Source organism: Lagenorhynchus albirostris, chromosome 15 (genome assembly GCF_949774975.1).
Source record: "Lagenorhynchus albirostris chromosome 15, mLagAlb1.1, whole genome shotgun sequence".
NCBI lineage: Eukaryota > Metazoa > Chordata > Mammalia > Artiodactyla > Delphinidae > Lagenorhynchus > Lagenorhynchus albirostris.
Window position 1 is genome coordinate 37,551,315 of NC_083109.1, and position 21,791 is coordinate 37,573,105.

The following is a 21,791-nucleotide window of genomic DNA, read 5'->3' on the forward strand; positions in this document are numbered from 1 at the left end:
GCTTTGAGTAAAGGGAAAATCACATTTATTTTGGAAGGAGGACTTCCAGGATTGACTGCATTTCCATAAAGCTTTGAAAGTTAGCTATGATATTGAAATGTAGAGAGTGTAATAGGAAGAGGACATTCTCCATGAGTGAAGTGTGAACCAAAGGACAGAATTAAGAAAGCAGAAGGAAAATCAAAGAGTCTAGATTGATGAGCATGGAAGGAGATGGAGAAGAGGACCAGAAGATAGGTTGAGGTCTCAAACACCAGTCTGAGAAGTGTGTTGTCTAACACAGTGATCAATGACAAGCCACTCAGGTTTTTCATTGGAGGAGTAACAAGATTAGAGCAGTGCTTTTGGAAGATTCATCTCAGGGTTTCCACAGGATAACTTGGAGGAGGAAGATAATGCAAGAAGTGGGGAAACAACTGAGTTGATGATTGCAATAGTTTGGGTAGGTGATAAAAAAAGCTTCAACTTTTTAGTGTGTTTGCAGGGGAAATAGAAAAATGAGGAAATTAATTGGAGAAAATTTGAAGGACTAGATAAATAAGATTAGCAATTAATTCTACATTAGGAGGAAAAGAATGAAGAGAATCAAAACTTTGATTTACAACTAAGGATTAGTAATGTCATAAACCAAAGAATAAAGTAATCAGGAGGAGGAGTTGGATTTGGAAGGGATTTGTTTTGAATGTACTTGACGTTCTGTGGTATGGTCATTATGAAGTTGCGAGTGTAGGCATAGAGCTTATAATAATAATATCTACAATGTTTTGACTGCGTAGGGCTCTGCCTCACTAAGCACAAGAACCAGGCATATGACCTATATTATATCGTGTCAACCTTACACTGACTTTACGAGAAGGCATTATTATACCCATTTTTACTACCTGAATTAGATTCTGTGGCATATAACAGAAAATCCGAATTAACAATGACTTAAACACATAGAGTTTATTCTAGCATGTAGAAGAAATCAGGAGGTATGCAAGGCCAAACAAATATGGTGCATCCAACAAAGTCATCAGGGGGCCAAGCTTCTTCTAATGTGCTCTTCAGCATCCTCTACTAGGGAATTCCATCCTCAAGGGCATTTCATCATTCAAGATTGCTGCTTAAGCTCCAGCCATCAGGGAGGTGATGACTAAAAATATGAGAATGGATGCTTATCGAATATAAAGAGTAGGAGTTTGGAAGCAAGAGCCTTTGGAGAATGACCACAAGGGAGGGCTGGGAGGATGCGCAAGAAGAGAGAAGCACCATGTCAACAAAGGCAAGAAGACACAAGGCTTCACTGTGAAAGGAGAGGTAGGTAAGCAGTATCCAATGGTGCAGTCCATCAGGACGGAAAAATGCTTATTGGATTGGAGAAGGTGAAGTCCTTGATGGCCTTCCAAAGAACAGCATCATTCAAGTGTTCTATGGCAGCCAATCTTAGAATTAAGGAAATATTAGGTGGTGAAATAGTGCAGCAATAATTTCTCTTCTGTGAAGTTTGGTGATTCAGGGAAAGAGCAAAATCATGATAGTGACTGAGTTGAACAGTGTTGAGGTAATGTTTTCATAGATTAGAAGACCTGAACATAATTTCCCTTTATGATGTCAGGTCTCTGGGAGACTAGATTTAAATTGCTTGAATGTGTGGGTTGAGACAACAGAGTACTTCTTCCATGATCAGCAGCTCCAATCCGATTCCTTGCAAGGAAAGTGAAGCAAGTGTTGGCTGATATTATATCATAATAAAGGGCTGATATTACATTTTGTAAAGGCTGTCTGATAATCTTAATTAATTCATTTTTGTTTTTCCCTCCAAAAGCTAGATGGAAACTCGTCTAGCTCTGGCTTGGGTTCTTGAAGAAAAATTAAATTGCAAAAGTAAGGATGTTTCATTAGCCTTCTGCACTCCCCCAAGGTCAGCGAAGCCTCTCTGGGTGCTTTTGCAAGGCTGCAGAATCTGGAATGGCAAGGCTGTGGCTCCATTTCAGCAAAAATAAATATCATATTACAACACATTGTTTTTGCAGCTGACTGAGGCTTCGGTATAGGGGATATTTCATTCTGCAATTGCAAATAAAGAGAGAAGTTGCTGGCAGGGCAATGTATAGTGTTTGCATCATTCCTTTATGAAGCCATTTTCTCCCTGCAAGGAGTGCATTCCCAGAAGACTTTTTTCCCCCAACAAATGTCTAGTGTTTCTGCAATGCTCAGCGTGCATGACTTGCTTTGAAGGCTGTTAAAAATTAAGACAGATAGTTGGACAAGTTCTCCTGGTACATTTCATTCCTTCCTCCCTAACTTTATCCCCCCCTCCCATATCCCGCCTCCCCCAAACCCTTCTATTACAAAACTATGAAAGAATGGCAGAGACTAAAACCACAACATACTTTGCAATTCTAATTTTCTAACCTAAAGCTAGTGAGCCATAAAACCCTAGAAGCTAAAAGCTGCCTGAGGAGAATCCAAATCTTCTGGCTTTAAAATAGCTACATATATTTTACCATTTTAGCTATTTTGAGGTAGATTTTCTCACACATGCATGCTTGTTGAAATTAAATGTGTTTTTATCCTTTATTCCTTCTGGAGAGAGAGCAGACTTGAGAGGGGCACTTGTTTTCTATCTCTTACAGAATAATTTGAATGCTCAGGGTAGGCATTAAGTTATCTGACTGTGCAATTTCTATCTAAATTGATTAGGTCTGATACTGCTTTGGAAACTGGGTGCATGTAGGAAATGGAGTTGTCTTATTTGAGCCTGACTTTTAGTATATGGGTGTTATCACAGGTTTGTTGTAGTTTGTATCCCCCAGAAACAAACCCTAAGAAGAGGTTTTGAGGAAACGTAGTTTATTTGGGAGGTGATTACAAGAAAAACTGGTAGGGGAATGGGAAAGTGAACAGGGAAGAGAAGATATTCAATAAAGGCTATCTTAATGAGAAGTTGCCACTGTGGGTAACTGGTGCTTGATCCTCCTGGGGACCTCTGGGATGCTCTGGGATGCTCTGTGGAACATGCACAGAGATGTCACACCTGAGCAATGGGAAAGCTTGGGCATTCATCAACCATCTCCCATGGGTCATTGGTGGACAATCCTGGCCAGAAATGTTAATTCTTTCCAACTTCATCTATAGATGTACTGTAATCCCAATCAAAATCCCAGCAACTATTTTGTAGATATCAACAAACTGATTCTAACATGTATATCAAAAAGGAAAAGACCTAGAATAACTAACACAATATTGAAAAAGAAGAACAGAGTTGAAGGACTTAAACTGCCCAATTTCAAGACTTACTATATAGCTACCATAATCAAAACAGCATGGTATCAGTAAAAAAAATAGACACACAGATCAATGAAATAGAATTAAGGGCCCAGAAATAGACCAACAAAATATAGCCAAATATCTAGCACACAAAGTCAAACTGATCTTTGACAGAGGCTCAAAGGCAATTCAATGGAGAAAGAACAGTATTTTCAATAAGTGATATTGGAAACTAGATATAGACTTAACACTTTACAAAAATTAATTCAAAGTGAATCATAGATCTAAAGGTAAGGTGAAAAACTATAAAAGGTCTTGAAGAAAATGGGGAAAATCCCTATATGTTGAGAAACTGAGTGTTTAGACGCAATACCAAAAGCACAATATATGAAAGGAAAAACTGATATGTTGCATCTTATTAAAATTTAAAATTTCTGTTCTATAAAAGACACTTAAGAAAATGAAAGACAGAATGGAAGAAAATAATTGCAAAATACATATCTGATAAGGAACTTATATCCAAAATACACAAAAAATTCTTTAAGCTCAATAATAAGAAAAAATCAAATTAAAAACAATAAAGATTGTCAAATTAGATAAAAACAGCAGGTAGAATATGATTTTGTAAATCATAATCATAATAAATAAATTAAAAATTTTTTCACAATAGCCAAGTCCTTTAACTCTCTCTTTTTCAAAAGGGAGTTGTGAACTGTAAACATTTCCCTTCCTAGCTCTTGTTTTTTTAAACTTGAGTAAAAGGGATTATACAGATTTTTTGATGATGGCCATTCTGACTGGTGTGAGGTGATACCTCATTGTAGTTTTGATTTGCATTTCTCTAATGATTAGTGATGTTGAGCATCCTTTCATGTGTTTGTTGGCAATCTGTATATCTTCTTTGGAGAAATGTCTATTTAGGTGGAGAGGGTGTGGAGAAAAGGGAACCCTCTTGCACTGTTGGTGGGAACGTAAATTGATACAGCCACTATGGAGAACAGTATGGAGGTTCCTTAAAAAACTAAAAATAGAACTACCATATGACCCAGCAATCCCACTACTGGGCATATACCCTGAGAAAACCATAACTCAAAAAGATTCATGTACCACAATGTTCATTATTTACAAAAGCCAGGACATGGAAACAACCTAAGTGTCCATCGACGGATGAATGGATAAAGAAGATGTGACACATATATACAATGGAATATTACTCAGCCATAAAAAGGAATGAAATTGAGTTATTTGTACTGAGGTGGATGGACCTTGAGTCTGTCATACAGAGTGAAGTAAGTCAGAAAGAGAAAAACAAATACCATATGCTAACACATATATATGGAATCTAAAAAAAAAAAAAGTTTCTGAAGAACATAGGGGCAGGACAGGAATAAAGACACAGACGTAGAGAATGGACTTGAGGACACGGGGAGGGGGAAGGGTAAGCTGGGACGAAGTGAGAGAGGCATGGACATATATACACTACCAAATGTAGAATAGATAGTGAGTGGGAAGCAGCCACATAGCACAGGGAGATCAGCTCGGTGTTTTGTGACCACCTAGAGGGGTGGGATAGGGAGGGTGGGAGGGAGATGCAAGAGGGAGGGGATATGGGGATATATGTATATGTAAAGTTGTTTCACTTTGTTATACAGCAGAAACTAACACACCATTGCAAAGCAATTATACTCCAATAAAGATGTTAAAAAAAAAAAGTGACTATACAATGGGAGAAGGAATTGCAGGAGAAAGAGTGACAGGCAGAGGCAGATAAAGGGAAATCCTTAAAGTAGAGCGGGGTGCACAGTGAGCTGGAGGACCCAGACCCCACGCTTCTCAGTACCCTTAGGTAGGAAGATCTCAGAAGGAAGCTAAAACTAGCACTGAGCCTCCCATTGGAGCAAGGCTGTCTGTGCTCCTCTGGGCCCTGAATCAGTACAGTTCCTGTTCTCCTGAACTGCTGAAGCATAGACAATAATGAAGGCTGCCATGCTAGACTGAAGATCAGAGGCCTCCCTCTACTCTCCCAGTAGTACACAAATCTCCCAATTTTCTCTTTGACCTCAAGGAACATCAGGAGCCTCAATACTTACCAGGATCTCCTGACAACCTTGTAGGATGAAGGTCAGAGATACACTTAATTTTATCTGAAGAAAATAAAGATACAAATGAGTTTATGTGTATGAAGTTATATGTGCTTGACACATATGAATGGGAAAACAACTGTAAGGTTACATATCAAAATGGTTATAGATGGTAAACTCTGGGTAAGGATTACAAATGATTTTTATTTTCTTTTTATTTAGCTGTGCTCTTTGATTTCCATACAATGAGAATGTGTTACATATGGTAAAATGGGGAAGGACTAGCTGAGTGGTGTGGTATATAGGGCCTAGGTTTTAGACCCCACAGACCTGGGTTTGAATGACCAACTCTCCTACTTATTACCTGGGAGAATCTGAGAAAGTTATTTTCATTTCTAAGCTTCATGTCCTCATCTATAAATGCCAGTGATGTCAACCTTGTAGAGTTATCATAGAGATTAACATTAATCTACATAGAGTGCAGAATAATTTCCCACATAATTACACACATAAATATTCATGATAATTGTACACTTTAGACTACTGAACTTTACACTGTGTAAATTATATCTCAATACAGTTGTTAAAAAACACAAAAAAAAAACCTATAATACTTTTGCATGAATATTTAGACCAGCTATGGAAATAGCTAACCTAGATACCTTGAAGGATATTTATAAGGTTGGCATATGTCCATCATTTATATCTTTAAATTAAAGACAAAAAAAGCATTGCTTTCTTGTTCTATAATGCCAACTCTGAAACTCTAAGAAGGTCTGTAATTCTAACATCTCTTTCTTCTAAGAATGACTTAAAGAAATCCATAGTACAGATTATCAATTGGATGTGCTGGCTGTGTTCCTTAGACTGTTCAGTGGTCACTTAGTCCCTGAACACCTGACATCCTTCTTCTACTGAAATTGAAAGAACAGTCCTTGTTGAGGGATGAATTATGGCCCTCCAAAATTCATATGTTGAAATCTTAACCTTCTGTACCTCAAAATGTGACTGTGTTTTAAAATGGGGTCTTTAAAGAGGGAATTAAGTTAAAATGAGGTCATTACTGTAGGCCCTAATCCAATGTGACTGGTGTCCTTAAATGAAGAGGAGATTGGAATACAGATACACATGGAGGGAAGACCATGTAAAGACACAGGGAGAAGGTAGCAAGCCAAGGAGAGAGGCCTCAAAAGAAACCAACCCTGGCAACACCTTGATCTTGGACTTCCAGCCTCCAGAATTGTGAGAGAATAAATCTTTGTTGTTTATGCCATCCATTCTTGGGTACTCTGTTATGGCAGCACTAGAAAACTAATACAGTCCTTTTGCCTGCCCGAATTTTGAGAGTGTCAGGAGGAACCCAGTTAACATTCAGAAAAAGCTTAGGAATCCTTTTTTTATAAATGTTATCATTTTTATAAAAATCATTATCTTGTGTGGTATACCTACTTAAAATTATGATGTAGCAGCTATTATATTTCAAGGTATATAGCAAAGATATTTAATCTTTAAGTTGAAAATAAAGTGTGGCATGAAGGAACATATCAAATTACAAGTTTTTGTGGTATCCCTCTTCATTCACTTCAAAGGATATAGTATTTGCTTGGTTCGTTTACCAGGACATTGTGCTGAGAGGCATAGTAGAAGGAGAGAAAACTTGAAGAAGATGAGAAGATGAAATTACCTTTTATAAAAGCAAAAAAAGAAATGATAGGGAGATAAGCTAGCACAACTAAAGGCCTTTGGAACATAGGTGAGAGAGAAGAGACTGAGGAACAGCCATTAGGAGTGGAATTTTGGGGTGGGGGGAGAGGTATGTAAGAAGAGTTGTTAGGAAGGCTTGCTGGATTGAATGCAGTGTGGTGTCTCCTAATTCTTCCATGAAAAATTGTCATAAGACTTTCATATTATTTTCCAAAGCTTTTGATTCAGGGTTAAAAGATTCATGGTGCTTTTCCTAACATTCCAAAATGCTGAAAAGTTGTGAAATCAAAACAGTGTAGCTTAAAGGACAGCTCATCCATGTAGTGTTTCTCTTAAAATTTTCCACAACGTGAAACACAAAGTAATGTGCTATAAAGACAATGATTAAGCAAAGGGTATTTTAAAGTTTACTTTCCTTCCATTTGTTTTCTCCAGCTTTCAAGTATCTGCTACTCAAGTTCATTTGTTGCCCTATTTTGATTGTTTTTGGCAAACAGATGCAGGAGAAGGACACTATCGCCTTTTTTGTTTTATATAACCTTAGAGATACAAACATAATGTTAGTCAGGTTTTCTTTTGTAGGGAAAAATTATGAAGGACTGAAATACAGCTAAAAAATTCCTGATGTTTTCAATGGAAAACTATGCATTGTCTAGCATACCCCTCCAAGTTATCTGATTCTATGGGGTCTTTACACCCTTCATTGTAGTAATGTTTTCTACAAATCTGTAAGTTTTAGAGAACTGAAAGAGATACAAATGATTCTTGTCCACATATATGCAAATGAATTTGGAGGAGGTTCAATTAATTTTCCTCCTGTCTGTGGAAGAAGCTATTTTGGCACAAGTTAAGCAAATCTAAATTCATTGCATCATTCCTGATAGCCTACATATGTGTATTCTTTTTGGAGTCTCCTTTGAACTGGTGGTAACATCTTACTGGTTCCCTCATTAATTAATTAAATAAATAAAATCTTTGACATGTGTCCATTTTAAATATGTATGTGGGTTTATTTTTTCTAAAAAGTTATCCTTTAATACTTTCATGAATTGACTGTCTTTAAGCTTCTAGGAGCCCAGCTGAACCTCTTACCTGAGGTTCAACTGGACATAATAAAGTGAACTACTCTTTTGGAGTGAGGAATAGCAGGGGATGGCTGGGGAACAGCATAGCTGAACTGACCTCTCTATACCTCAGTCAAGAGTTTCAACTGTGTCCATCTCCAATGAACCCAGGAGCACTGAGTTATGATCTGCATGACATTTTTATCTCAGACATTCAGTTTGACTTTCAAGTCAAATCAAAGACTAGGAAAAAAACCCCATGAATCCAAAATGAAACAGACTATTTTTCAGCTTGGCACTACACCATCTAGTCTAATGCGAAAAAAAATTCATTTCATTTTGCCACTGCCTGCTGATTGGCATGAACTCAGCTGTCCTTCAAAGGTTCAGCCTCTCCTGAATACAGGTACAGTCATTGCTGTGAGCCAAAGGGGGAACTGTAGGTGGAATTTTCAAATTCCCCTGAGGGTTGCTTTTTGGGAAAAATTATTAAATGAATGTTTTTAGCATACACTTGAAAGCTACTTTAATTCTGTTTCACTTTCAATGTATGGAAGTAAAGGCAGCATTAGAGAAGTGTGCTGATTACTTCCAGTGGGTAAAATACCTGCAATCTTGAGATAAATGTTGCCAGAAAATAGAAACTGATGTGAGAGGTTTATCCTGTGCACATTATCAAATTATAATAGAACTTAAAACACATGCCTATGCTTTTGTAGGAGAGAAGAAATATCTTCTCCTTTTAGGCTCTCCATTGGGAATCCTGTAATGAAAGACAGATTATCAAGAGAAAAACAAACAGAAATTTATCAACATGTATATCTCACATATACATGGGAGAAACTCACAGATGAGTAACTCAAAGAGGTGGCTAGAACTTGGGCTTAAATGCCATCTTCATTTAAAACAGAAGAAGAAGGGTGTGGGGTGGGGGTGTGGGGAGGTAAGTTATGGGAAGGTGACCAGGAAAAGTATGTAAAGAAACATAAGGTTTGCTATGCGGATTTAAGACTGTTCCTTCTCTATTGATGAGTTTCTTGTGATTTAGAGTCATCCTTCTTTTCCTGGTACAGAAAGGAAGACACCTTCACAAATGGAAATTTCCTCTACAAATGGAAATTTCCCTTACAAAAAGACAACTTATACCCTGTTTTCAGAACTTCTCCTGTGTCTGCTGTTTCTCAAAATAGTCAATTTTAAATATTGACATTTATGCTAAAGAGGTATATTTTGGGATCACACATTCTAGTCTCCTATACTTTCTACTATCACCAAACTTGAAGACACATCCCAGCATTTAGATTAAATGGTTGCTCCATCCAAGGCACCTGTGGCTTCTGTATCACATTCAGATAGTTTTTACTTATCTTTAGCTCTTAGTTCCATTATTTTAGAATTGCCTGTTGGTTTGGAAGTTGAGAACATTGTTTTCTTCCTCTCCCAGGTCATAAATTGAAGGACAAGAACGTGGGGTCTAATCTAGGTAAATATCTTAACAGAATGATATCCAAAGTATAATTTTCAAAGTGTTTCATAGATTGCAATTCTTATATAAAACCATAATGAGCAGGAATTTAAGTTTTATTAAACTCATTAATGAGGGAGACAGCAGGATGACAAAGATGGTTCAGAAAAGAATACAGGGAGGACTTCCCTGGTGGCACAGTGGTTAAGAATCTGCCTGCCAATGCAGGGGACAAGTGTTCCATCCCTGGTCTGGGAAGATCCCACATGCCGTGGAGCAACTAAGCCTGCATGCCACAACTACTGAGCCTGCGTGCCACAATTACTGAGCCTGCGTGCCACAACTACTGAAACCTACGCATCTAGAGCCCATGCTCTGCAACAAGAGAAGCCACCACAATGAGAAACCCACACACCACAACAGAGTAGCCCCAGCTTGCCGCAACTAGAGAAAGCCCACACACAGCAATGAAGACCCAACACAGACAAAAATAAATAAATTTATAATTAATAAATAAATAAATAAAAAGGGATCATACCATTTCTGGCTTTATAAAAAAAAATACAGAGAACTAATGATTATATAATCAATGAAGCAAAGGAAGAATGCTGTGATAAATCACAAAGTTAGATGCAAAATTGGTCATTGTCCTACCAGAAATAAGACCAGTCTTTGGGACTAACTTTTCTATGTATGAAAAATCATTCGTGTTATTATCAGGCAAAAATAATTTTCATTGCACAAAAATTACTTGCCTAATATTGGGAAAAATCATTTATATCTTACTAGTTTCCAATAAAGGAACATCCAACTTTACAAAGTTGTGAGTTGTCTGGGCCTTAATCAACAGTAAATGGCAAGTCAAACAAACTTGTATATCTTGTGACTCTAGGGCAGGGGTCAGCAGACTATAGTTGGGCTTAGCTGACCACTTGTTTTTTGTAAATAAAGTTTTGTTGGAACACTGCCACAGCCATTTGTTACGTATTATACATGGCTGCTTTTGCTACAGAGTTGAATAGAGACCACGTGGTGAGCACAGTCTAAAATATTTACTATCTGGCCCTTTACAGAAAACAAACAAAACTTGCCAACTTTGACCTAGGAACAGGACATTGTCTAAAAATAAAAACAAAGGTGACACAATCTTTCTTTTTTTTTCTTCCAAGTTTTGGAGGATATTTTTTCTTTGCAACAATATTAATAAAAAAGCATGAACATGAAATCAGAAAAATCGCTTCAGGAAAAAGTCACATCAGAAGTGATTTAAATCCACGAATATACAATTGAAAATTATACATTTTGCAATAATTATACACTATTCATTTGTACAGTAGATTCAGCTTAACAGCACCATAGATTCTCAGAATCTCCTTCAGAATCTATTACACATGTTGAAAACAGAGAAATACCAAATTCTTTATTTCTAAGAGAAAGCTCATGACTCATTTAAATCCTTAGCATTCCAAATTACTCACTTCCCCTTGATTAGAAAAATCAAGCCAGACGAGGCGGGGCGGGGCGGGGCGGGGCCGCCAGGTTCGGGCACCCTGGGGGCCGGTGTGTGGGCTGCCAGGAAGGGGGCGGAGCTTCCGGCTAGTCGAAGGGGAGAGGCAGTAGCCGGTGTGGACGTGTTCCTCAAAATACGGCGCCGCAAGACCATCATCTTCATGGAAGGCAAAGCGTCCAGCACCATGTTCCTGTTGAAGCGCATCGTCGAGGGCATCCTCAAGCAGCTGCCAGACGAGCAGCGGCTGTACAAGGACCACCGGTTTCTGGACGATGGCAAGATATTGGGTGAGTATGGCTTCACCAGCCAGACCCAGCCACGGGTGAGGCTAGCCTTACCGGCAGGTGAAGCATTTGAGACCCTGCCCATCAAACCCTTCTCCAGCCCACTGGAGTTGCCGGATGTGATGAAGCCGCAGGACCCAGGAAGCAGTGTTAATGAACAAGCTGTGCAGTGAGAGCTCCCCCTCAGGGCCTCCCCCCACTCCATAAAAGAGATTGGGTGCCAAAAACAAAGAAAAAAGAAAGAAAAGAAAAATCAACCCAGATTTTGGTATTCAGCTCATCCATATTCTGGTGTTTTCCTTCAGGAATTTGCTATGTATAGCAGGCATCAGGGGATCACACTTTCAAGAAGAAGTAGACTTCCCTGGTGGCACAGTGGTTAAGAATCAGCCTACCAATGCAGGGGATATTCCCAATCCCTGGTCTGGGAAGATCACACGTGCTTCGGAGCAACTAAGCCCATGCGCCACAACTACTGAAGCCCTTGTGCTTAGAGCCCATGCTCCACAACGAGAAGCCCGTGCACTGCAACAAAGAGTAGCCCCCACTCGAGGCAGGTAGAGAAAGCCCGTGAGCAGCAACGAAGACCCAATGCAGCCAAAAATAAATAATATTTTTTTTAAAAAGAGAAAAATTAGCCTGTAGCTTTTCCTTGATAATCTTATATACAAAAGTAGATAAATAAACTTACACAACTGATTGTTGTTTGGAAATGGCATCAGAGCAAGGGTTTTAAGATACCCATCTAGACTAATCCAGTCCATATTGTCACTTTAGAGGTCATACCTCCTACTGTCACTAGACCACAACCAGTGTGAATTACGGACATTTGGGAGGTTCTGTAGACTCCCTTTTCCCATATGCAAACAGGTGCAGGCAAAAAACCCAATTCAAAGAAGTAAATATTGATAAAGTTTTTATTTAGGTTATACGCAGGGCTGAGTTTCAGCCAGCACTTACAGTTTGTTAAAATATTATAATATCTCAGTGCCAATTGGTAGTCAGCCATGGCTATGAGCCCCTTAGGTAATCCTCAAGTTATCCCAGTCATCCCAGCCTCTCTCCCTTGAAGCCCCAGAATCAGCCAACTACCAGAAAGTTAACTCTGGCGGAGTAGAGAACCAAACTTCAGTCAAGAGTCCATGGCGATTGTTAAGTGTCCTCACCATGTTGTGTGCTAAATATTTTTCATTTTACCCCCTACATTACATTTCCCACATTACCAAATTGTTCACAGTCCCTTTTCAATTAAGTTCCTCTATGCATCCACTAGCAGGTCACAAAATCAATGCAAATCTCTTTAAAAACAGCAGGGACAAATTACAAAGAAAAACAGGAGGACCAAGCCTAAAATGGAAGCCAATCTTAAACTACATCCCAGGCTCTCTGAATGTGGAAAGATTGTGCAAACTATTCTAAGGAAGGGGTCTAGGCACAGTCGAGACAAGACTGAGTATTGAAGAACTGCACAGCGTAGTCTAGTAGAAGTGACTAGGATATTTATTCACCCATTGGCAGTGGGGGCTCTGGTTGGGAAAACCTGTAGGGCAAGAACAAAGAAAATAGAAAAACAAGACAAGGGAGCTTTGGGAAAAAAAAGAGAAAAAACAACTCTGATTTTATACTTGTGCTCAATCCAACTTGTGTGCTCAGAAAAACTCATCCATTTTGATTTTAGCTTTCCTCAATTATTGATGCTATACTTCTATACACCGAAAATCAGGTGCTGTTCCTGTCCCACCTGCATCCCCCAACTCCTCTTAGTAGTTCAGTGCACCCTGGCCCAACTTTCAACAGCCAGCCTCTGCCTTTCTTTCCCTCAGTGTTTTCACTCTCTTCCGGAGCCCCCTCTGCCAGTTAGTGTATAAATGTCCCAGTTCCTTTGATATTCAGGTAGGTCAAGTTCCTTTGACCCTGATGTATCCTACACTAGCTTACAGAATTTCCCCAGCAGAATCAAGCTCCAGTCATCCATAATGGTAGCTGGCTCAGTGAGACACATGTCACTGGTTCCTTTTTCTTCCCCTGTCTCACTTAGAAAATCCCCAACCTGTGTTCCCTTCACCTCCTAAATAATCTTGAAACCTTCCCAATTTACACTCAAATTAGTTCCCAAATTACTCTCAAATCCTTGTCTCAGGACCTGTTTTTTAGGAGAACCCAAAATAAAACATGGTAAGTGCTCAAGAATATTCATTGAACCTTTTTGAGTATTTCTTTTTTTAATAAAATAATTTACAATTTAATAATCATTCAGGTATAGAAAGCAGTATTAGGAAAACATAACTGATGATTATTTTCATAATGATATGCTTTTTATTCTTAAATTCATGTCTGTTCAATTAAGTGGCAACAAACTAAAATATGAAATACTAACACTCTTTAAGACTACTACAAGATTTTTACAAAAGTTGTCACATGAAACATTTGTAAAGAAAATAGGGAATAAAGAATCTTTATTCTTGCTTAAGAAGCTACTCATAATTGAATACATAAACTGAAATAAATATTTACTGAGATATTTTTGTATATTCTTGACTATTGAAACTTCAAGAATATCTATATAATACCTGCAAAAATTTCAAAGTGCTTAAAATGGTTTTCACTACAGTGATAAAGGCACTCTTTAATTTAGAATATCTATAGTTGGCTATTGAGACATAATCTTTAATTTATCATGTTTGATAATGTCAGAAAATGAACAGTTTAAACTATGCAACATAAAAACTTTAGTTGAACGAGATCCTAGCATGAGTTCCAACATAGTCTTTGAAATGGTCCAAGTCTGTGAAGTTTTACAAAAGGTCAACCTCAAAACATTTTACTCACATGTCTTAAAACCACAGATATTTAGTATCATTCACTATGATATAAATATAATATTAAATACTTTAATTCTTTGATGTAGTAAAAATGTTTTATCAGGAAAAAAAAAAAGAAAGAAAACTGCTCTTCATACCCTGTCAAAGGTTCCCGATTTTGTAACACAACTTTTTCTGGAAGTTTATATAAGCAACATATACACAGGAATTACAGCTAAATGGCACTAGGTAATTTTGGCCTTGTACTTTTTTTTTAATCTGTCTTTTCCAAGTTATCCACAATAAACATATATAAGTTATAATACTTAGATATTAATTTCTTAAAAATAGACCCTCTCTTTTCTTCAGTTTCAGTGATACAGGAAATTCTGAGGTTGTTCAGCAGGAAGACCACAAAGAAGAAAGCAAGTATGGAAGCAAAATTTTTGTGATTATCTACATAAAATAACTATGCCAGGTAAGTAACTAATGCCAATCTGTGTTTTCTAGAACCCAAAACCTTCTCAAATTATGGTACAAATATGTGTTTATTTTGATTAGTTGTATATCTAACTTTAATAGTAGATACTGTTTGAAAGAAAATACTTAGAAATTTATAGATCTACATACAAATATTGGTTCTATAGCTTACAATTTGTGTGATATTTGCAAAGTTAATTAATTTTTCTAAGCCTTAGTTTTTTGCTCTATGGAGACATAATAGATACATAATAACGACATATCCACATGGTCTTGACTATTTTCCAACTGGCATTGCTACATGGAAGGAACCTTAAGCTGAAAAATGACGGGCTTATTCTTCTCTCCTGAGAAAGCTGGCTTAGGATATGTGATATTGTGATTTATAATAAGAAATGTACATTTGGTCTTCTTTTCCCTTTCCTGGCACAGAACTCCTACAAGGCTTGGAATTTCTTAAGTGTGGAGAGCCATATGGTGTCTTTTGTTATGCTAATGAAGTGAATTTCAGAAAGACCTTAGGTCACCTAAGAATGGGGGCTCCTTGCCTGTTGGAGGGTCAGAACTTTCATTTCCCCCCACCTCCACCCTCTACCCACCACTCCCGACCTTGTGGGAGGGGAAGGGGGATGGAAATTGAGTTTAATCGCCTATGGCCCAGGATTTTATCTACCATCCATATGTAATGAAGCCTGCATTAAAAAAGAAAAGAAAAGAAAAAAAAAGAAAGGAAGGAAGGAGTTTCGGAGAGCTTCTAGGTTGGTGAACAAGTAGAGATTTGGGGAGAAAGGCATGCTCAGAGAGCATGGACACCTCGTGCCCCTCCCCACACACTTGCCCTATGAATCTCTTCATCTGGCTGTTGATTTGCATTTCAAATCATTTGTAATAAATCAGTAGTTCAGTGAGTAAACTGTTTTCCTGAGTTCTGTGAGCCACTCTAGCAAATTAATCAAACCCAAGGATTGGGTTATGGGATGCTCTAATTTATAGCCAGTTGGTCAGAAGCATGGGCGACAGCCTGGACTATGATTGGTATCTGAAGTGGAGGTTAGTCTTGGGGACTGAGCCTTTAACCTGTGGAATCTGACAGTATCTCCAAGTAAACAGTGTCAGAATTGAGTTGAATTATAGGACACCCACCTTGGTGGTGTGGGGGAGGAACTTACATGTTGGAACTGGGTGAAGAATTGTAGGCTCACAGTAACTGGAGCAACATGTGCCCCTTGCTCTCATTCAAGAAGATATAGCCTGCCCACAGAGGGTCCTAGGAAGAGCACAGAAGTCAATAGTAATGGTTATTATTTCATTTGAGCTTCACAACCCCAAGAGAAGAATAGGCTTTATTATTCCTATTCTACAGATGAGAAAATTGAGCTCCAGAAAGATTAAACAATTTTAATAGTGATATCGCCTCTAGAAGCTAAAGCACACAGGTGCTCCAACTATAAGAATCAACTCTGTGAGCTTTCTATGAGTTAATATTTTTCTGTCTAGTCCGTGAATAGTTTCCACGATATGCTTGCTGACTCTGTTTTCTGTATTTAATATGTTTAGAACTTGAACAATGAGGCCCAGATCATCTCTCAGGAAGCTCAATATACTTTTTGCTCCCTCTAATCAATGTTTCATTTTGCTTTGTTCAATAAATAATTCATTTCTCATTTCTAACTTAATAAAACATAACTCTTCTTCCCAAACAATGGGAAGCCTGAATCAGTAATTTTTATGGGTAGAGATTCTGTAAAGGGATACAGAGTATGAAATTGCTATGTGGGGAATTTTATAACATTCTGGGAATCTGAAAAAACAAAAGCCAATACAAGGTGTATTGCCATAAATCATATAGTCTACTAATAATTTAAATGGAAGATTTTCATTGGAGTCTTATCTCTACAGCTTCTAATCATAAGTTGTTGGGTGGGACACTGGACCTTACTTTCATCTTCAATAAAATGAGGATAACAATACTTATCCTGGGGCTTCCCTGGTGGTGCAGTGGTTAAGAATCCGCCTGCCAATGCAGGGGACATGGGTTCGAGCCCTGGTCCGGGAAGATCCCACATGCCGTGGAGCAACTAAGCACGTGCACCACAACTGATCCTGCACTCTAGAGCCCATGTGCCACAACTACTGAAGCCCACGTGCCTAGAGCCTGTGCTCCACAACAAGAGAAGCCACTGCAATGAGAAACCTGCACACCACAATGAAGAGTAGCCCCAACTTGTCACAACTAGAGAAAGCCTGCACGCAGCAACAAAGACACCACACAGCCAAAAATAAAAATAAATAAAATAAATAAATTTTAAAAATAATAATACTTATCCTTTGGGATATTGATAAAATTATGCCAAATATGACATCACAATTTCCACTGAGTTACCATTATCATAACCAGAGTCCCGGAGAAGAAAGGGAGAAAGTGGCAGCGTACTTATTTTAAGAAATAATGGCTGAGAAATTTCAAAATCTGGGGAGAAATTTGGACATCCAAGTTCATGAAGCACAAAGTTCCCCTCTAAAATTTCAACCCAAAAGATCTTTTCCAAGGCATATTATGATAAAACTGTCCAAAATCAAAGACTAAGAGAGAATTTCAAAAACAGCAAGAGAAAAAAAATCATCATATACGAGAGAACCATTGTAAGTCTATCAGCAGATTTCTCAGCAGGCAACTTACAGGCCAGGAAACAGTAGGGTGATATATTCAAAATGCTAAAAGAAAAAAACTGCTAACCAAGAACACTTTCCCTGGCAAAGTTGTCCTTCAGAAATGGAGAAGTGGTAAAGACTTTCCCAAACAAACAAAAGCTGAGGAAGTTCATCACTACTAGACCTGCCTTCAAGAAATGCTGAAAGGAACTTTTCAAGCTGATATAAAGGGTTGCTAATTGGTAACATGAAAACATATGAAAATATAAAACACACTTATAAAGATAAGTATATAGTCAAATCCAGAAAACTCTAATACTGTATTATGGTTGTATGCTAAGGACTTAACTCTAGTATAGAGCCTAAAGGACAAAAGTATTAAATGTAGCTACAAAATTTGTCAATGAATACACAATATAAAAAGAGGTAAATTGTGACATCCAAAACAAAATGCGTGTGTGGAGGGAGTGGTAAATAAAAGGGTAGAATTTTTTTTTTTTTTTTTGAGATTCTTTTTTTTTTTTTATTTTTTTTATTTTTATTTTTTATTTTTTTTTATTTTTTTACATCTTTATTGGGGTATAATTGCTTTACAATGGTGTGTTAGTTTCTGCTTTATAACAAAGTGAATCAGTCATACATAAACATATGTTCCCATATGTCTTCCCTGTTGCGTCTCCCTCCCTCCCACCCTCCCCATCCCACCCCTCCAGGCTGTCACAAAGCACCGAGCCAATATCCCTGTGCCATGCGGCTGCTTCCCACTAGCTATCTACCTTACTGTGTTTGTTAGTGTGTATATGCCCATGACTCTCTCTCGCCCTGTCACAGCTCACCCTTCCCCCTCCCCATAACCTCAAGTCCGTTCTCTAAGAGGTCTGCGTCTTTATTCCTGCTTTACCCCTAGGTTTTTCATGACATTTTTTTTCCTTAAATTCCATATATATGTGTTAGCATACGGTATTTGTCTCTCTCTTTCTGACTTACTTCACTCTGTATGACAGACTCTAGGTCTATCCACCTCATTACAAATAGCTCAATTTCGTCTCTTTTTATGGCTGAGTAATATTCCATTGTATATATGAGCCACATCTTCTTTATCCATTCATCCGATGACGGGCACTTAGGTTGTTTCCATCTCCGGGCTATTGTAAATAGAGCTGCAATGAACATTTTGGTACATGTCTCTTTTTGAATTATGGTTTTCTCAGGGTATACGCCCAGTAGTGGGATTGCTGGGTCATATGGTAGTTCTATTTGTAGCTTTTTAAGGAACCTCCATACTGTTCTCCACAGTGGCTGTATCAATTTACATTCCCACCAACAGTGTAAGAGGGTTCCCTTTTCTCCACACCCTCTCCAGCATTTATTGTTTCTAGATTTTTTGATGATGGCCATTCTGACTGGTGTGAGATGATATCTCATTGTAGTTTTGATTTGCATGTCTCTAATGATTAGTGATGTTGAGCATTCTTTCATGTGTTTGTTGGCAGTCTGTATATCTTCTTTGGAGAAATGTCTATTTAGGTCTTCTGCCCATTTTTGGATTGGGTTGTTTGTTTTCTTGTTATTGAGCTGCATGAGCTGCTTGTAAATTTTGGAGATTAATCCTTTGTCGGTTGCTTCATTTGCAAATATTTTCTCCCATTCTGAGGGTTGTCTTTTGGTCTTGTTTATGGTTTCCTTTGCTGTGCAAAAGCTTTGAAGTTTCATTAGGTCCCATTTGTTTATTTTTGTTTTTATTCCCATTACTCTAGGAGGTGGGTCAGAAAGGATCTTGCTTTGATTTATGTCATAGAGTGTTCTGCCTATGTTTTCCTCTAAGAGTTTGATAGTTTCTGGCCTTACATTTAGGTCTTTAATCCATTTTGAGCTTATTTTTGTGTATGGTGTTAGGGAGTGGTCTAATCTCATACTTTTACATGTACCTGTCCAGTTTTCCCAGCACCACTTATTGAAGAGGCTGTCCTTTCTCCATTGTACATTACTGCCACCTTTATCAAAGATAAGGTGTCCATATGTGCATGGGTTTATCTCTGGGCTTTCTATCCTGTTCCATTGATCTATCTTTCTGTTTTTGTGCCAGTACCATACCGTCTTGATGACTGTAGCTTTGTAGTATAGTCTGAAGTCAGGGAGCCTGATTCCTCCAGTTCCTTCTTTCGTTCTTAAGATTGCTTTGGCTATTCGGGGTCTTTTGTGTTTCCATACAAATTGTGAAATTTTTTGTTCTAGTTCTGTGAAAAATGCCAGTGGTAGTTTGATAGGGATTGCATTGAATCTATAGATTGCTTTGGGTAGTAGAGTCATTTTCACAATGTTGATTCTTCCAATCCAAGAACATGGTATATCTCTCCATCTATTTATATCATCTTTAATTTCTTTCATCAGTGTCTTATAATTTTCTGCATACAGGTCTTTTGTCTCCTTAGGTAGGTTTATTCCTAGATATTTTATTCTTTTTGTTGCAATGGTAAATGGGAGTGTTTTCTTGATTTCACTTTCAGATTTTTCATCATTAGTATATAGGAATGCCAGAGATTTCTGTGCATTAATTTTGTATCCTGCCACTTTACCAAATTCATTGATTAGCTCTAGTAGTTTTCTGGTAGCATCTTTAGGGTTCTCTGTGTATAGGATCATGTCATCTGCAAACAGTGACAGCTTTACTTCTTCTTTTCCAATTTGGATTCCTTTTATTTCCTTTTCTTCTCTGATTGCTGTGGCTAAAACTTCCAAAACAATGTTGAATAATAGTGGTGAGAGTGGGCAACCTTGTCTTGTTCCTGATCTTAGTGGAAATGCTTTCAGTTTTTCACCATTGAGGATGATGTTTGCTGTGGGCTTGTCATATATGGCCTTTATTATGTTGAGGAAAGTTCCCTCTATGCCTACTTTCTGCAGGGTTTTTATCATAAATGGGTGTTGAATTTTGTCAAAAGCTTTCTCTGCATCTATTGAGATGATCATATGGTTTTTCTCCTTCAATTTGTTAATATGGTTTATCACATTGATAGATTTGCGTATATTGAAGAATCCTTGCATTCCTGGAATAAACCCCACTTGATCATGGTGTATGATCCTTTTAATGTGCTGTTGGATTCTGTTTGCTAGTATTTTGTTGAGGATTTTTGCATCTATGTTCATCAGTGATATTGGCCTGTAGTTTTCTTTCTTTGTGACATCCTTGTCTGGTTTTGGTATCAAGGTGATGGTGGCCTCGTAGAAGGAGTTAGGGAGTGGTCCTCCCTCTGCTATATTTTGGAAGAGTTTGAGAAGGATAGGTGTTAGCTCTTCTCTAAATGTTTGATAGAATTCGCCTGTGAAGCCATCTGGTCCTGGCCTTTTCTTTGTTGGAAGATTTTTAATCACAGTTTCAATTTCAGTGCTTGTGATTGGTCTGTTCATATTTTCTATTTCTTCCTGATTCAGTCTTGGCAGGTTGTGCATTTCCAAGAATTTGTCCATTTCTTCCAGATTGTCCATTTTATTGGCATAGAGTTGCTTGTAGTAATCTCTCATGATCTCTTTTATCTCTGCAGTGTCAGTTGTTACCTCTCCTTTTTCATTTCTAATTCTATTGATTTGAGTCTTCTCCCTTTTTTTCTTGATGAGTCTGGCTAGTGGTTTATCTATTTTGTTTATCTTCTCAAAGAACCAGCTTTTAGTTTTATTGATCTTTGCTATTGTTTCCTTCATTTCTTTTTCATTTATTTCTGATCTGATTTTTATGATTTCTTTCCTTCTGCTAGCTTTGGGGTTTTTTTGTTCTTCTTTCTCTAATTGCTTGAGGTGCAAGGTTAGGTTGTTTATTCGAGATGTTTCCTGCTTCTTAAGGTGGGCTTGTATTGCTATAAACTTCCCCCTTAGAACTGCTTTTGCTGCATCCCACAGGTTTTGGGTCATTGTATCTCCATTGTCATTTGTTTCTAGGTATTTTTTGATTTCCTCTTTGATTTCTTCAGTGATCTCTTCATTATTAAGTAGTGTATTGTTTAGCCTCCATGTGTTTGTATTTTTTACAGATCTTTTCCTGTAATTGATATCTAGTCTCATGGCGTTGTGGTCAGAAAAGATACTTGATACAATTTCAATTTTCTTAAATTTACCAAGGCTTGATTTGTGACCTAAGATATGATCTATCCTGGAGAATGTTCCATGAGCACTTGAGAAAAATGTGTATTCTGTTGTTTTTGGATGGAGTGTCCTATAAATATCAATTAAGTCCATCTTGTTTAATGTATCATTTAAAGCTTGTGTTTCCTTATTTATTTTCATTTTGGATGATCTGTCCATGGGTGAAAGTGGGGTGTTTAAGTCCCCTACTATGAATGTGTTACTGTCGATTTCCCCTTTTATGGCTGTTAGTATTTGCCTAATGTATTGAGGTGCTCCTATGTTGGCTGCATAAATATTTACAATTGTTATATCTTCTTCTTGGATCGATCCCTTGATCATTATGTAGTGTCCTTCTTTGTCTCTTTTAATAGTCCTTATT

General features: G+C 37.8%; 1 pseudogene; it reads left to right on the forward strand.

Moving 5' to 3' along the window:
- The first annotated feature begins 1,229 nt into the window (after positions 1-1,229).
- LOC132506229 (elongin-B-like) lies at positions 1,230-11,533 on the forward strand (annotated as a pseudogene).
- Positions 11,534-21,791: the final 10,258 nt, after the last annotated feature.